At 37.6% G+C, this 19,053-nt stretch overlaps 1 protein-coding gene across 3 annotated transcripts in view; it reads left to right on the plus strand.

Moving 5' to 3' along the window:
- Positions 1-19,053, plus strand: part of LOC149803420 (cytochrome c oxidase assembly protein ctaG-like) — a 113,938-nt gene that overhangs the window by 92,645 nt on the left and 2,240 nt on the right. The gene's annotated exons all lie outside the window — the stretch shown is intronic.

The following is a 19,053-nucleotide window of genomic DNA, read 5'->3' on the forward strand; positions in this document are numbered from 1 at the left end:
TGAATGAATTGGACCCACGTGACTGAACGAGTGCCTACTCTTGGGCTGGCCAACTCGGTACCTTTTGTGCCGCACAACACGAAGAAAGTACTTTTTTTTTTCCTTTTCCGTCATTAGTCGTAGTAGTAGTACCTCGACTGCATACCGATATACAGCTATTTATCAAACGGATGAATGAGGAATTATTTTTCTTCTTCGGCAAATAAGCAAATTTGAAAATCATAAGACCAAACTAAGCGCAGCTAAAATGTCTGTTTCTTTATCAGTACCACTTGTATGTATAAATAATTGATGTACATGCGACATTCTAGCAACTTTTCTACACCTGATAGAATGTGTACGTGCTTAAATATGTATTTCTTTGCCATATAACATGTCCTTTCTATCATGTACACATTCTTTCAGGTGCACATGGTATAAATAATAAATCCACGATCCTTAAAATTATAAATGCATGTCTCATGTATGCTCTTTATTATTTTTGTAACCGGAAATAATTACAGGTGAAAACCCAGCATTTCTTGAAATGTTTAATTTATGTTGCAGATAAAACTTGATACCAGTGTTTGAACGAGTGTATAACATACCTATTTACCGATTTGATATGAAAATAATCGCCACTTGCTAATATTTTTTCTTCAAGTCATATTCATCGGTCAAACAGTGAGACAGCCATAGTTATAATTAATATTAATTCAAATTATAAGTGAGAATAAGGGATAAATGTCACTTAGAACTAATTTATTGAAAACATGTTTGAATAATTTACATCAAATTTGGAGGAACTATATATAGATATGTATTTTATCTGGAACTGTGACAAAAATCAGACAAATCTGTGAGAGTTATCGTTTTTTATTTTATATAGATAGACTTGAAGCACTTGTAGTAAATTGTTGTGCTTCTTGCTAAATCTTTAAGTTTGGATTATACTAGCATTTTATCTGTTGGTTATTATTTATAGCATGGGTAGCTATTGGTTACTGTTTATACCCAGCCTTCAAGCAGAACTCTGATGCCAGACTCTGCAGGTGTCCTGGCCTTATCTCTCCACCAATAATAAGATGAACATCACGTGCTACTGGACAGATCACTTGTATGTTGATCAAAATGAGAATAGTGTCCGAAGAAAGTATGCGCGGCAGACGCTATTCGTTCGAGGGCAGTGATAATTTTAAAGGATGGGGAGTTTGGGGTCATGATCTAAGGAATCGTTAATTTTAGGAAGTGATGATCGTATAATTGACTGCGATATGTCGCAGGGGAGCAAGAGTTATTAATTGAGAAAGATAAACAGTTTTGTCATTTTGGATTGATTTGTTCTATAAAATGTGCAGTCTTTCCACAATATGTTAGTCTTGCACACTAACAAATTAAAGGTTGAGCATGCGCGAAGTTTTATGTCATTAAAAGGGATACATCTGCCCGTGGGAATCAGTATCCGTCTGCCGTTTAAATAGTTTTTCCATTTAATAAAATCCATCTTGGTAATATTATAATTATTCATTCTATCTATAAGTGTACATTGTAATAATTAGTTATTTATTCAAGTATCAACGAGGGTATGAGTCTGCTTATTTCACAAAGTTTCTTGCAAACCTGAACAAGTTGTAAACAATGGAAGATCATCTTGTGCTCACGTGATAATAAGCCCCACTAAGTAATAATATACATTTTTCAACGACATTAATTTTGCTGAAAGATGGTTGTTGTTGTTGTTGCTGTTGGGTTTAACGCCATTTTTCAGCAAACGATAGGCTATACATGGCGGCCAGTATTAATGATGGAGGAAGAACCCGCGAAAACCCCGGAAAGAACCACCGACCCACGAGAAGCTACTGGCACTGAAAGATGGTACTAAATCAACTAGTTTGATAAAAACAAGTTTGCGAAGTCGTAATGTTTGGTTAGGGTGGGGGTTGTGGTTTGGGGGAGGGTGTTTTGTTTTCTTTCTCGTTTGTTTGTTTGTTTGTTTGTTTGTTTGATTTTCTTATTTACCATACCAGGAGATTAACCAAATTTTTAAACCACCAAAACACGAACCAAACTGCGTCCAAAAGCTTGAGGTCTGTATCCTATATTATCTCGAAGAATTGTGCGACATAACACAAAAAGTAGCGAGCAAAAACGCATTTATAAAGGACAAAGACGATTATGGGAAATTCTGTATAGAACGTACGTCTCCAGTATATCATTAACAAATATCATTAATAAAATTGACAATAAAGAATTCACTTTATTGCTTGGAATAAGACAATAATGCAATAATGTACGGAATCATTGCGAAACGGATTGTAAACAAGACCAGTTTTAGAAATGTCAGTAGCTTAGATTTAAGCACTTCCCTAACTATTCCTTGGGTGCAAATATTATTGAACCCACATTAACGCACGACCTTAGCCTACTTAGTGTGACCATTTAATCAGGGGGTGCGGGACACTTTTTTCTTTCCAACCAAGATTCCTTTTTTTTTCCTTCTAAATATTAAGAATTTTTTGTTCTGCTAACATGATGGATAGAATTAGTACTTGTTTCCTCAAAGTTAGAACCAGGATTTTTTAAAAACTTATTGGGAGTGATATATTTTTTGCCAAAACAATGTCTTTCCGCCAGCCCTCGAAAATTAAATGATGAGACCTTTATGCTAACTCTGGAGGCGCATCCTGCTGATGGAAAATTATTGCTCGTTTCTTTCTCGTACCAGCATCTAACGTAATTCAGAATCAGTAAATATGACCTCCAGATGGTTAATAGCTTGTGTATCATCGCTCTTATTAAATATTTCTACGAATTCTTTACCGAATGCTCATCCCACTTGAGTTATGAACCCTATTCCAAAACATTACTCCTAACACGTGATATCGATCAGGGTGCACTCACACAAAAGTATATCCAAATAACCATACGTGTGGACCTTACATATGGAGTCTAATTGTGTTTTTAAATTCTGATCCTACTTGTTTTGTCATGTCACCAAATCTTCAGCTCTGTCTTGGTTGTTCTATTTGTCAAGAACTTAGTTTACATTACAGTGTTTTATTTTATTTTATTTTGATAGACTGGTCTGGTTGATGCTGCAAGATTAGCTAATTAAAAAGATAGCATACCCCGATTTCTACATTCAGTATAGATGGGAATAAACCTACGCTTGATATTTAACTATTTGATCCAGATCAATTTGGTGATCTTTCTTTTCACGTCCACAACATAAAGATGGTGAAGTTTAAAGATCACTTTAACAAGCATTCTACGTTTACTTGTCACGTGTGCTTTGCCTTAGCAACAGTTTGCGTAGATGGAACAAAAACTCAATCACATACAGCGTCATTGTTATTTGTTTCTACATTACTGCTACATATATGCTTTGCATAACACATCTGAATCCAACATCAGAAACACTGTACAATCGATACATACGCAAACTGGCAAAGAGACCATTTCATAATTTTATCATAGTCCTTTTGTCAAGTGCAACCTTTCCGGATAATTTGTTTGAATGGGGCTTTGTATCTCTGACAGTCTTGTTATAGCTGAGACAATGCTGAAGTCTGAGTCATTAGGACGATTTGACATTGCACAGTGCTTCAATAAACGCATATTTTGGAGAACCGGCATAAAATTAAGTGTTATGTTTTGACAGCTGCTACTGCCGAAGTCAAAACATTCCTCCATGGGTTTACTATAGTGTCGAGCATCCGTTGCAAATCGTTTTCCCAAAGCTTGTAGAAGACAAAGGCAGTGAGAAACTTTGTTTATTTATATCTTTATTTCATCGGTGCGGAACAAAATGTTGTATACGTGTGATATGAAATTCGCCTCAAAGGACACGTTCTAAGAATAACGCTTGCGGGAATTCCCGGTATAAAAAAATCCCAACAAAACTGATCTATATAAAAGGTACATCAAATATAGAACGCGATTCCTTTAGGAATCATTGACTTTTTTGGGTGTGGGTAGGGACCATGAGATTTATTTTCGAATCGTGAACTTCTTTTTTATTTTACCTCGAGAATATGTATTTTTTCGTCCGATGTAATGGATAGAATGAATTATAATTCTTTACAAATCAGAACAAGAATATTTTATTCAAACTATGTGGGGGGGGGGGGTCTTTTCTTAAAATACATACACATCTGACCCTCGAAATATAAATGTACTGCATATGGAGACCATTATACTATATCGCAAAGGACAACGGTGATCTTTTACTTTATTCCTTTCTTTACTTAAAGCAGAACGCTGGAACTTCGAACATTAATAAATAATATAAGTCTTTATGTACTGGAGTTGATGTAGACGTCTGCCAAGTTTCACGGAAATAACTTGGAACTAACTTTATTAGAGTCGGATTGAAATTTATGCCAAGAGTCAAGAATATTTGTGCATGAAAAAATGAAATATTCCTGCTTTATTTAATGAATGTCTGTCCATAAAGAACAGTTTGGTCTTTTACTTTGTATGTGGGTGGCCTAGTGGTTAGAGAACCGCCTCAGATACGGGAGATCGTGGGTTCGAATCCCGGCCGAGTCATACCAATGATTTATAAAAATGGTACTAATATCTGCCTCGCTTTGCGCTCAGCATTAAGAGGTTAATGTTAGTACTGGTCGGCCTGATGTCGTTGTTGTTGTTGTGGTGTTTAACGCCATTTTTCAGCACACGATAGGCTATACATTGCGGCCAGTATTAATGGTGGAGGAAGAACCCGGGAAAATACCGGAAAGAACCACCGACCCACGAGAAGCTACTGGCAAGCTTTCTCACATACTCACATTGGCCAAATCCGAGACTCGAACCTACGCAGACAGAGGTGAGATGGCAGTGATCCGTAACGGAGAGCGCTTTAGACCACTCGGCCACTCATGGCCTCCGGCCTGGTGTCATGATAATGTGACTGGGTGGGACATGGTGCTACATGTCTGCGGCATGATGCCCCAGTGCTAAACTACACTTTAAACTGCCATACTGCAGACATCGTAGCGATATGACTGGAAACTTGTTAAAGCTACGTTAAAACTCCAAATGACACACACGTGTGTGGACCCCTCGGAGGCTCCTAGCTATGTTATCTAGTAACCGTTGAGGAGCTACCCCCCCCCCCATAGAGTCGAAATTTATAAAAGCTTTTATGTGTTGATGTGTCCCTCAAACTTCTGTGGTGTTGTTTTCCGTAAGGAAAAATTAAAAGCAATTTAGATACAAACATTTATTGAAACCCATTTTTTAATTGGGGTTTATCACTTTTTGTGAAATTTTGATGGGTTAGTACTTATCAGGGACCTTGGTCGAAGGTTCTTCAAATTTCCTTCACCTGTTCCAAAATTGTTTGAGTTGAGATTGTAGAGGATGTACTCCCTTCCACAGTCACGTACCATAGGCCGGCTCCCTTCCTCTGGTTCTCCCAAGTTTAAGATTTTGACCACAATATCTTCCTACTGTGCTATGTGATGTATGCTATAATGTATGTACGCTATCCCAGTATTTGTGTATGGACTGGCCTTTAGGTCAGATCAAATAGTGAGGTCCTAGTTTTATATATGTTTAAGATTTATTAAAAGGAGAGAACTTCTTATTCATAAACATTTGGTTGTTTTTCTTTCTTCTCATCTATCTTTATGTTCATTTTGTTTTTCCAAGTTATTCGTTTTATTCGGTTTTCCTTCCTGACAAATTTCTGTGAAAAAAGACAATAACAAAAAGAAATAAAATAAAATTTAAACAAAAGCCTACCATGTGTCTTTGTTGTGTGTGTGCTGTACGTTTGTTATTGTCTCACAATTCACCTATACGGTCAAAATATAGGCACGAAGGAAGGTCAGTGATCTAATAAAAAAGACCAAAGGTTTATAAAAGGAAAGAAAAAAGACAAACACTTTTTGTCCTTCTCCATTATATTTTGATAGCTTAATTTTTTAGAAAATATGCTTTTAACCTTATTTTTTGTCTGTCTATTTTGAGTGCATGTTTGTGGTTAGTGTGTGGGTAACTTTTTTTTCTTTGTTATTGTATATGTGACCCTTTGATCAGCGTGTTTGAGTGTCCATATACTGTGGGGTTCGGTTTTCTCTGCTCCTTTGCAGGACTGTCCACTTCGCTTAGCGCCGTGTGTGTTAGCCCTGGGATCTTTGTGCAGGATACTTCCCCTTCCCTATAGTTCCCTGCCCTCGTCTTTAAAACGCTTGTGTACCTATGTGCACTTGTTAGTGCTTTGTTATTCCTATGGGTTTCCCGTTTTTGGTATTTTGTAATTAGATGTCATACATTAGATTTAAGGCGTAAAGGCAGATATCGTGCTTAAATGTTTTTATTTATAGATTTGTTGTTTTCTTTATTCTCCAAGTGAATATCTAAGTGTCCTCCACCAAAGGTCTGGACATGTTATGTAGTGGACTCCAGTCGGCGCACAGTCTGCTACTAACCCCTAAGTAGGGTGATGTCCTGGATTCCATCGCCTGCGGAGGTTTTATATCAGTGGTGGAGTCTTTCACGATCACATTGTCATAGTTCGGTTCCTTCTTTCGAGTATGATTACTTGTCCATAGCTTAGCATAGCTTTAGATACAAAGTCATTTGTTTCCTGGAGCAAGTCTTTATTAGGTAGTCTATCAAGATATAAAAGATTGTAGTCGTGATATGTTCCTTTTTGTGAATACAGTTTCTGCATCTGTCCGCTCTGTGGGAACAATGCGTGATGATTTTTTTTTCTTTCTTCTTTTAATCATATGGCGCTGTATTGCGACTTCCCCCATGAGCCAGACTTCATGTAGGTACCACTTTAGAAGCATGCTTTGGTTTTTTAAAAAGATTTTATCATGGCCCAGTGCTTCCAAACTTCTTTAAATACTACTTGGTAATCTTGGCTTTTTATGGTAAATTCGTCTCGTATTGTATTGTATTGATTTGTATCAGATGTCATACATTTTTATTGTCTCTGAATTTCATAACTAGTTGCTTGATATATTGGTATCGTCTAGGTACTTTAAGTATTTTGGTTAGATTTTTGTTCCTTTATAAAGTGGGTCTATTTTTGAGGATCAGACATATCCAGTATACATATAGGGCCTCCCATGCATGTTTGTGATCGCTTTTTAATTTCATTATTCTATTTATGATATTGGCACAACAAAAATTACATCGTAGATTCTGAATATTTATCACCTTCTGTTTTTTTTCTTCTAAATAAATATTCTTTGAGTGGGTAATGCAGTTTACACACACACACACACACACACACACACACACACACACACACACGGAGTTATAATACAATTGACTGTAAAAGATTTTTTTTTCTTCTAAAATTTCATCTTCTCCAGAAATGATAGTGTCCCCTTCTTTTACTGTATCAATACTGTTTTGCCTTACCCCTTTTGATCTCCTCGTTTATATGAGCCTTTAGCTTTTTCGTATATTTCCGAGAATTTTCCTGCCCGTATTTCCCTTCGTTGATTTTCGTCTGCTTCTGTGTTCTCTAATTCTAATTTCGCATGTTGTTGATTCGTGTGTGTGCTATATTACTTTTAACTATTCTTTATAGTTCTTTCTTTTTATTTATTCTCTTTCCTTTTACAGTAAACTTTTGTCTGTTTCTTTTTTTATATTTTCAATTTTCCCTCAAACCAGTCTTGCTGTATGTTTAAGTTCAGCGCATCCGTAAATGTTTGTAATTCTTCTTTTATTATATCATTGTATTCTTTTTCTTGTAGTATGGAGTTATTCAACTTACATGAACCCCCTCACCACTTTTTCCCCTTTTTCTTTTGACAGGTTTCATAGCTATAATGTTGTGATCTCATAGTTTGCTTGACGTAATTATGCAGTCTGCCACGCGTTTCTTTCCATCACTGGATATATAAAATTGTTTCTAGTTTGCCTGCCTTAGTGTTTTCAAGCTTTACATACTAATTTTATATCGAGTTGAATATTTTATTTGTCACGGCCTTTTCCGGTCGCGACTTTTTTAAAATTTTCCTAGCTTTGTTCGTTTTCGTCCCCATTACTTTTCCCTCCTTACTGTCCGTCAATCTTTGTCCAACAGTACTGTCCGGTTTGTCGTCCTCACTGGTAAAAAAATCATTTTCCATTGTATCAGATTCTATGTTATCCATGTCCTGTAGTGAATCGTCACCGTCTATGTGTGTGCGTGCGTGTGTGTTTGTTTTTCTTGTAGCCTAAAGTCCTAATTTTCTGTGGCGGAATTCTGTTTTAGCGGTCTTTTGATTGTTCTCCTTTTCTGGAGTTTGAACCCCCCTCCAGAGACTGTCCTTTGTAGTTGGATTTTTTTGCGTCTTCTTTCCTTCTGTACAGGAGTTGAAGTTAATGCTGGGTTATATACCTGCGAGGTTTCCCATCCTTCCTTGTCGTCATCATCGGAGACTGATGCTTAATTTCCATGAGTATGTCATGCAGAATATAAAACTGCATGAGCAGTGTTTCCTCTATATTCCCCTCATATTCTGAGATTTCCTACTGCTTTTAAAATTTCTCCCATTCAATGTCCTTGTTGGGGTTTGTATGTTTTGGTTCGATTCCCCTCCCAAAACACGTTGGGCATGAATTTCATACGTCTGTTCTCCGGGACGAGTATATAGAGTGGTTCGCTGACATTTGCCTGGTCCCCGGGGGGAGTGCTTATATTGGGCGGTTTATCGTTTACTGCATTTTCTACATAAGACATCCGTAAACGGGGCATATTCTTCAACTGTGGAGTTCCTAACACTATTTGAGTCCCTGTTTCTTTATTGGATAGCCCGCCACGCTGGTGTTCAGCACCAGTAGTGTCTTTGTCATTGTCAACATTGACAAAACTGTTTCCGGCTTGCATTGCATAAGTCGGTTTAGAGATGGTATTTGGACAGTCCCTCGGTATCTGGTCAGTCTCAGAACACATGGAGCACTTTCTATTCTTCTTGCATCCTCTGTACCAGGATTTGAGAAGGAAGCCCATCACACTGAAAAATGTCGGGATTTTCGGGCGTCCTCCCTGAGGATTGTTTACACTCGTACCCCTGATTTAATAGTTTGGAAACCCCATATACTAGGGGTTGTATAGTGTCGAACCTGTGTTTTAAAATATTTATTATTTTGCTTACCATTTCAAGGGTGTAAGCCTCAATTGGCAGCCCAGAGATGTGTATGTCTATCGTTTTCGCTTTAATTTTCCCGAATCTTGGAGGAGCCTCTGCCACTTTGGCAAAGTTTCCCTTGATCTATATGCTTCGTACTTCGAAGACGGGTTCTTTCCCTTTGGGGTATAAATAAAAGCATCCTCTTCCACCGTTCTGGAGTGCATCTGTTTCATATACTCTTATTCCCTTCGCTTGGATGGTTGTTAGGATATCAGCCTGCCTTGGACAATTAGGTCTATCTCAAAATTCAATGATTTGACATCCACGGAGATGATATGCAACAAGTCCTTGGGCATCCCCGCCCCTCGAGTCTTTGTCTTTTACGGGGACTTTACTTTGCAGGTCAGTTCACATATACAAACCAGCCCTGGTCTGCTGCCATGCCGGTTCGTTGTTGCTTTTACGACGCACCACCACTGTGAGGCTGTGTAACGCCAAATTTGAAAGGTTATATATCAAAAAGGTTTATTACCAATTTGCGATAAAAGTACCAACACAACGATGAGATTAATATTAGAAGGTTCCGGATCAACAGTGGAGGTAAATCTTGTATACAAAAGGTAATTAGATAATAAAAAATAAATTAGGGCGATTAACAGTACACATGTTGGTCAAAATTACTCAAATGAATGCACACAAGACACATTTACCGTATCAGAAAGTTTCTTCATGTGCTGAATATAGTAACGATTGGCCTGTAGATGGTGTTTCACTGCTATTGCCAGGGTACTAAATAGTCTTTCACGTGCTGAATAGTCGTTAAAGCCAACTAACCATACAGCAGATGATTTTCAAATGAATTGATGCAGGCAGCAAAAGGAAGTTGGAATGCTGGAGTCAAGTACACCAATTGCAATTCATCTTTTAAGCCATCTTGTCAATGAGGAGCCCAATCGGCGGCACACATTTTTAATTAATACTTCATCATTGGAAGATGTAGGATTTTGCTGTTCATGTTTGTGATCATCATATATTGACATATCCAGCTGATCTTTTGCTCTAAAACTCGTCTGTAAAGTCTACACTGTACTACAGAAATTACGTACAAAGTCTGATTATTGCCATTCGAAAACTTGCTTTGAAATCAATAAATTTATTCTCAAGGAAGAATATATTTTATGTAGGTTAGCTGAACATCTTTCTTTATTATATATATATATATATATATATATATATATATATATATATATATATATATATATATATATATATATATATATATATATATATATATATATATATATATATATATCTTTGTTGTTCCATCGATTTCTCGTTTTTCGTACAGCCTTCAATTTGAGTCAGATTTGTTTGTGAAAATTGTTTGGGTAATCATCTCGATACAATGGAATGCAAAGATTTTCCCGTGTTTGGCATGGCCTTAAAAAGATTTCGAACGCATAGGATTAGTGGAAATTTGTTGACCTTTCTGTTTTTGCAGTGTGCTGTCTAAAATTGTTGGTAAAAGGGTTAATAGCAAGGGTATGAATACGCATGACTTCTTGTTGGTATGTACTATTGTTACACGGCCGCACTGCGCATGGCCGGAATGATGATTGATATTAAAAAACGAGACATGACATCCCGAGAAAAAACAAAGTGTTCAATGCGTTCATTCGTAAGTTGGAGCTTGAAATCGGCAGTAAGTGCATTACAAAAGAAAATACTATGCGATGGCAATATTGAAAATATTGCCTTATCGGCATTGAAAAAGTAAAACCAACTAGATACGAATCTCAAATTTTCTGCTTAATAGTTTGTGCTTTAGAGAGTTGGTCTTAATTAAGGACGGCAGTTGTAGAAGTTGTCCTTTTTCTTGCTTGTACGTATTATGTTACTTTGTTTCGATCCGAGGTTATTTAGTAATTCGATAAAAGAAGAGAACTTTGAAAATGCGATAACTGGCCCGTTTATTAGCAGTTTATCGGCTAATGAGAGATTTTATATATATATATATATATATATATATATATATATATATATATATATATATATATATATATATATATATATATATATGCATTTAATGTCGTATATTTTTTTCTCATGAACATTACCTGCAAAATTTCGTTCATACAGTAACATAACTTGAGGCAACCATAGCCCTGCCAGCCAGCTCCTTCATTCGTAGATCTGATTTCACTTTTGGGAAGAAGTGTAGCGAATGGTGCTGTAACTGCACCATCATTTCCCAAGTGCATTAAAGAAGAAATATGATCTCGATTCAGAAGTATTGACTCAGACACAGAAAAACAATTCAGCTGAAGTTGATGTGAACCGCAGAAATTTTGCTGAATCTATTATACATGATGGACGGGCTGTGAGGATGCTGGTTAGAGGTTTTTAACCGTTGTTATCTAGCTTTATGGTCGAACTAAAATGCAACCAAACATGACACATATACACAATATCACTTTCTTCCCGATACATGTGGCTTTTATTAGAATATGTATGCACATTTCTAATGACGTTTCACGTGTTAGCAATAAACTCTTAACGTTTCACTAATGACTTAATTAGTTAATGACTTTGGACCTAGCTGTAGCTTGATTTGATTGCCTTTGCTGTCATTTTGAGGGCTATTGTCCATTAGTTCTCTTTTCTGAATCCCAGACTTTTCTCCTGATGATTCAAGCCATTAATATGCTGTATAGAAAACGTGCTGATAAGGCATATTCGAGCCAGTAATATAAAATAAAAGTGTAGATAAGGCAGTTCCAGATTCATACAGTTGTCTTTAGATGAGCAAGATGGTATTTTAATTTTTTACTCGGGAGCAAAATCATTTCTGTTGTTACAGTGAAAAGAATTTTTTTTTGGATTCATTTGTCAGAATCAATTTTATTAGTGTCTACGATGCCAGTTTTCTTTTTTTTTTTTGGGGGGGGGCAGAGTTGGATATCGATCAGAAGTTGTGATAATTTGTCGTCATTTGCGAGGAAATGTTCTCAGTGTGCCTTGTCTAAATCTTAATGGTAAAGCATTTCTGCATGTTTTACTTGGAATGCCGGAATTACATGGTGCCTTATTATAGTAAAGCAGCTCACGAATAGTTATATTCGAACGAAAAACAATTTTTTTTTTTGTTGTTCTCTCGCCTTCTTTTGCATAGGCCATTCAGGTTAAGGTGGTGGCGTCAGCATTAATTAAGGATTTGCTTAAAATGTTTACCAAAGATCATAGATCCCAAACGATGGGAGGCATAGATATCATAATTGGGCTGTAAATTGGGAAGCTCCGCCCTTTATATCCATTCGCCACATTCCATTCTTCTATCCCTCAGTCAGAGCCGAGTTCATTTGAGATTCATGGTTATGATTTCAGTTAAAGTTCTTCTGCATAAACTCAAGTGTCAAAACCCATGAAGGGATAACTATTGTTAACAGAACTGTAACATCTGGAAGCTTTCTATTTTATATTCATGCACCCATACCCCCTTCCGTCAGGGAAGGTCAGTGTTATTTTGAAACAGAAAACATCTGTATCTGGCATGAAAGCAGGTGAGATACAAATGACTTGGAGTTTTTTGGGGGAGGGGGATTGCGCGTTTTCATATTTAGTCTGATCGAATCGTGAACCGGATATGGATTTGAACATGCAAGCGAACTTGGAATGCAGTCGGAATGTGAAACTCTGTTCAAACACATGTGAATAATTTTCCATACGAATTGTCCAAGTGAAATAAAAGCGCAGCGAATAATCTTCATTAAGTATTATCAAATGTCCTCATAAGACAGTTGTATTTTAAAGAAAAATATACAATAAAGTGTTTTCACTGCTGCTGATGTTACAGAGTATATCCAGGAATAAAGAAATCAATGTTCGAATCAAGCCTATATCGAATCCGGGTTTTTCTTGTTGAATTATTAACAAAGAACATCATTGCTGATATCAGCATTATCTGCGAAGGAAAACAGGGTTAGTGAAATTGACCAATTCAGTCAAAACGTGGCTCGCAGCCATTACTGAAGTTAATAGTGTAACGATTTTCCCCCTCTGTTATTGTACACGGATAAACAACTCTGTGTGTGTGTGTGTGTGTGTGTGTGTGTGTGTGTGTGTGTGTGATTAGGATTTTTAACGTAGCTTTAACTATTGTTCAGTCATATCGCAACGATGTCTAGCACTGGGGCATCATGCCGCTGACATGTAGCATGATGACCCACACAGTCACATTATCCTGACACCAGGCCGACCAATCCTAACACTATCCACTTAATGCTGAGCGCCTAATGAGACAGCTGTTAGTACCATTTTTGTAAGTCTTTGGCGTGACTGGGCCGGGTTTCGAACCCACGACCTCCCGCTTCCGAGGCGGATGCTCTAACCACTAGGCCACCGCAGCGGTCATATCAGCAATTTATAAAACAATCAGTAGAGTTCTGCTTGGGATGTCAATCACGTTTGCATCTTGTTCTTGTGGTTAAATCGAGGGAAGGCAGACGGTAGGTATTTTTAAACTTAATTAAGAGAGCGCGATTCGCTATTGCGAGCCATGGAAATTACTGTAATTATTATTGTTCTAGCTAACACGTTCGATGTTGTTTGATAGCAGTACTGTGAGGGTTATTTACTGTAATTGTATCTCAATCATAACAGTTCATTTTTGATACCAGTATTATGATTATTATTTGATTTTTAAGGGCACACAGAAAGTCCCCCAACCAAGTTAAGAACTCAACCTGCCCGTGCAACTAAATGCATTTCGAAACTATTATAGCTGTTAATACATCGATGGAGACATTTTCTTAACTTCACCAGATTTAGTTGGTTTTTGCGGGGGAGGTGGTCTCTCACACAAACATAAATATATTAGGAAGGCATGTTATTTTCCCTAACGAATTCGGATATACTAACTATATTTGTAGATCATTCTTGTGGTAAACAGAGAGTCCTGGCCTACAACGAATTTTAAAATAATTTTTAAAACGTTTGATTAAATTTGGCGCGGGCTTCGAGCCGGCAGAATAAGTCACTACATCGAGAAATTTTCAGGAATTATCATTCCAATATTCTCACTCTTTAACAGCTCAAAGCTTTGTTCTACTGTGTGGTACTATTTAGAAAATCTTACTACAGCGACAAAATAGAGACGCTAAAATGTCGTCTGCTAGGATATACGGGCAAATAAAACAAAGCGTCGATGTATTATTAGTACGTAAGGCTGTAATGAAATACAGATTGAAAGGTGTTTGGGCTCAAAGTTTGTAAAAGCGAAAAATCTTTTCGAGATAAAACATGTTCATATTAATAAATCGATGGTTGACAGTAAAACTATAACTATTTCAGGATCGATTGCACCGTTGGCAAATGTTTATGAAAATGACATCAGCGATGATGTGCGTGTACTCAGTTAAGAAGTCGTATATGTAACAATAAAAATGTCCTAACTGGAACTGTCGCACAAATCAATTAAACATATTGAAATATATTATGTTAAATAAAGTCAAAATGAATATTTGTCCAAAATTATAGACATGGAGGAGCATGAAAATACTGTTACAAGCCAGGGGTCCTTATTTGACCGAGCGGTGTCAAACCCTGGCGCGATTCCCGCTAAAAGTCAGTTTACCCCAAATTTTCAAAGACTTCCATACAACTACAATTCTAAATTAGAAAACCCGACGTGTCATTATATGCATAAATGTTACTCTAATCAATGCAAGACCACAAATCTCACAACTTGCCAAATATATGGTTTATCTTTGTTAGGTTTCCGTACCGCCAGCAGTTCACGCTGTAGAAACTATACAACTAACCCTTAACACAAGAAACTATTTTAACCACGACACCTTATGCCAGTCAAACTATGGTTTCCAGGCACTTTTCGCCAGTACAACTGCATCACATTTGCCACCATGACGATATAAACGGTATCCGCCGAGTCCCTTCTTATTGGTTCGATTGTGTAATTTACCGGTTTCCTACCGTAAATACTGCCACTGCAGTCATACCACCAATGTACACCACTAGATTTTAATAGGGACTTTGTTATTACATGGACACTCATTCGGTTTGGACCAGAATTCACTACTAGTGAACCATGGCATCATGGAAACTCACTAACACTTTACTCCGTGACGTTTGCTCCTAGAAATTAGCTAATTATTTCGGGCAAAAGAATATTTCTGTTGCACCGAATTCCAATAATCAGACAAGTAATCGCAAAGATCTAAGAATTCCTTAAAACGGGGCGCTATAACCAAATGCGCATACTCCAAATTTATTACAATACATTGCAATTAATACAAAAAACATCACGATTGGTAAAATTCTTTTAGCTTGAAATTAAAGTATAGTTCGTCCCTTTTGTACAAAACTGTAAATTCTAACGAATATGGCTTAATAAAAGAAAAGACTTTAGGAAAACAACTTTAACACTAAGATGGATACAAACTCCTCTCCATTTTTTGCGGTTTCGAGACCATCCCTCCTTACAAACCATTTGCACAATTTTAAGAAAAGCAATAAAAGAAGTTGAAAACAGCTTGGTTGCAAATGTACAGAGCAACGTTTTACAGGACAAAAGCTGGAAGGAATGAAGAAAGAACCACGAACCATCACCGATGCACAGAAAGTTGGTCAAAATTACAGACACTCAAAAAAGTTTTGTAAAACTATTAAAAAAGGCGTATATTAATTCGTAGACTCAAAAGGGAATACACCGTAAACAGTTTCCTCGATGCCATTTGTGAAATTGGGAGCTTTACTTCCTTTGCAAGCAATGATTTTACTTTATATAATTATTTTACTAATACCGCTCTCAGACGATGCATGATTCAAACACCAAATGTTACAGTAGTCGCTGTCTACCTGGAAATTGTATGGATGAAGAAATATGTTGCAAATTAAAGGCACGTGTTTCGCCGAATGAGCACCGTTCGACAAAGATTTGCACAGGCAGGTGTTCTGTATTTTTAACCTATACAACAAACTGAACGTTTGAAATTAAATAAGGGTTTAACGCATATTGAATAAGATCTGAATGAAGTGAAAGAAATTTAAAAAAAGCTGAAGTCATGATATTCAACATGGCAACTGGAAGGAAAACGCTTCCTCTTGACTATTAAAAGCTTTCTTGGAAGTTCACTTTTCGCCTAGCAAATTTATTACAGGAAAGATCTATTTCTTTGCGTAATCTCCATTTAAATGTGGGCATATATAGTTCTTTATAAGCCAGTTTTGTTACCGGTAGGGTATAATTTCTCGGTGGAATAGATCATGGCTTCACTAGTGGGTAATTCTGCTTCCTAAATGTGGGTCTGTGAGAGTTGCATTTTCAGTTACAAAAGACATGGTTGAAATCTCTTAATCTCTCAGTGGTGAATTAAAATGGCCCAAACCATTTTGTAAAGAGCTACTTCTCATTCTGAAGTCGGGGCCCCGAGTGGTCTAAAGAACTCTCCGTTACGGATCACTGCCATCTCACCTCTGTCTGCGTGGGTTCGAGTCTCGGATTCGGCTAATGTGGATATGTGAGAAAGCTTGTCAGTAGCTTCTCATGGGTCGGTGTTTCTTTCTGGGGTTTTCCCGGGTTATTCCTCCACCATTAATACAGGCCGCGATGTATAGCCTATCGTGTGCTGAAAAATGGCGCTAAACTCTACAACAACAACATCATTCGGAACTAATGAATAAGTAGTGTGGTGTGTTGCATGAAATAAGAACCTTCTGACAGTCCACATACACACAAATGCATGCACGCACACTTCTCCTTGTGTGTGCCCTCAATCCAAATTTTTTAAAATAGTACTAACAGCTGCCTCGCTAGGCGCTCAACATTAAGAGGTTAGTGTTAGGACTGGTCGGCCTGGTGTCAGGATAATGTGACTGGGTGGGATGTCATGCTACATGTCTGCGGTATGATGCCCCAGTGCTAGCTTCTCGTGGGTCGGTGGTTCTTTCCGGGGTTTTCCCGGATTCTTCCTCCACCATTAATATTGGCCGCCATGTATATAGCCTCGCTAGACGTCACTTTAAACTGCCACACTGCAGACATCGTAGCGATATGACTGGAGAATTGTTAAAGCTGCGTTAAAAATCTAAATCTCACACATCTTGCGTGTTCTCACCAAGCAAAAGGGTGTGCTATGGCTATGTCCCCATGGTTATTGAATGTTTATGTTTTTTACTGTAAAAAGGGTTGATTAGACGAAGCCACACAGATAACTCCGATATGTGCAATGCGGTGATGTATGCTTTATAATTATGTTATTTGATTCTAATACTCGTATGTGAAAATAGATACTTCTTTTGCTTTTGGTATATTGTTTGAGATTAATGTGTGCAGAATTAACTTTTCATGTGTTAGAAGTCGTTTATTTGCTGATTTCAGCAAGACGTATGTAAATTAAAATTGGTTTATGAAGTTTGAAGAGACCGACTTTAAGCTAAGATTGTTTAGATTCCAATTTACAGGTTTTCTGTCGCTGTAGCATTTGTATATTAGTGATGATGTAGATGTGAGGGTGCAGTCTAACACGGTCTGATTGCGACATTAGATTTGTGCGCTTTATAGTGTTGAGCGCCGCGGGAATTGGACGACTTTGGTTTTATTAGAGATGCGTTGTCCAACAGAAAGTGAAATATCTGTTCCCGAGTTATCGTTTTGGTTAAGCGAGGGTGAGACTGCGAGTGGGGTGTGTGCCTTTTTTTCTTTCTTTCTTTTGTTATTGTTTTTGACGTGTTGGAGGCATGTTTGTTTAAGAAGCTTTCCCCACTGTTTACTTTGAAAACTGATGGGTACCAGCATAACATTGATAATAGTATACTGTTATTTCCGTCTTGCACAGATTGATGTATAAGCTTGTAAAGCTCAGTGTTTATTGGGAAATCTATGAAAGACTGCAAAGCACACGAAACCGAGTTAGCAGCATTGATAGAGCCATTGCAGTGTCATGTTTAGAACTGGTTTATTGTGCTCTAGCGTTAGTACTGCATATCATTGATTTTTTTAATCATCTGTTTGCTATTGTTATTACTGTGGTCTCAGGGTAATGCTTCTTCGTTCGGCCGCAGAATGGACGAATGGTTCAACTTGGATACCCTCGAGCGTGGGAGTTTATCTCGTGAAAACACTTTCAAGAGTGACATCATGATTGTTGATCATGTGAATGCTGATGGAAGAGCATCTTCGATAGCCAAGGTTCCGATATGATAACCCTATATACACTTTGGCGTATCGAGCAGATATTTATGTGCTTCGGGTCTGTGAATTTCATTGGATGTGGCGGCAAGGCACCGCATCCAAACAAAATTAAGTTGTTCAAATTTGAACATTGTTCCTACATGATCGAGACATGGGGAGTACACAAATTGAATGGACTGATAAATAGGCAATTTGCAAGTGCCGGTCCTTGTTTGCATAAATACCTTTCACTCAAATACACACGTAATGGATTCCCTCTGGTACATAGTCATACTTTCAATGTTATACTTCCGAACTATCCATTTTAGGTCAATTACCCTCACCATTTTCAGCCGATGTACAGTGCACCACCCTGTTGGTTAGTTGGCATTACATACTAAGGGAGGCAACTCATGAAATCCAATAGATGTCGCTAGTACAAAGCACCACTATATGTTTGATCCGCCAAGGTGTAGATAGGGTTATCGTATCGGAACCTTGGGTAGCGAAGATGATGGAAGAGTTTAGCTTAAAGAGGAGGCTTCTCAGTTTCGTGATTTTATACAGATGAGCAGCAGTGTAAACCGGCATGGTCTGGAACCAACGATGTGTTTTGAGCGCTGTTCAGCGCGGCAGCACCAGCTGTTTTTTTTTTTTGGTCAACATGTTTGGGCGAATTATGACTGGTAGAGATGAAGTGATGTCTGGGACTTGTAAAGATAAGGAAGTTGAGATTGTGCGACGGTTTATGTGGAAACCTTGGGCAGCCAATAAGAATTGATGAACTCAATCTGCAAG

The sequence above is a fragment of the Sinohyriopsis cumingii genome, chromosome 3 (assembly GCF_028554795.1).
Source record: "Sinohyriopsis cumingii isolate HCF-2022 chromosome 3, ASM2855479v2, whole genome shotgun sequence".
Taxonomy (NCBI): Eukaryota; Metazoa; Mollusca; class Bivalvia; order Unionida; family Unionidae; genus Sinohyriopsis; species Sinohyriopsis cumingii.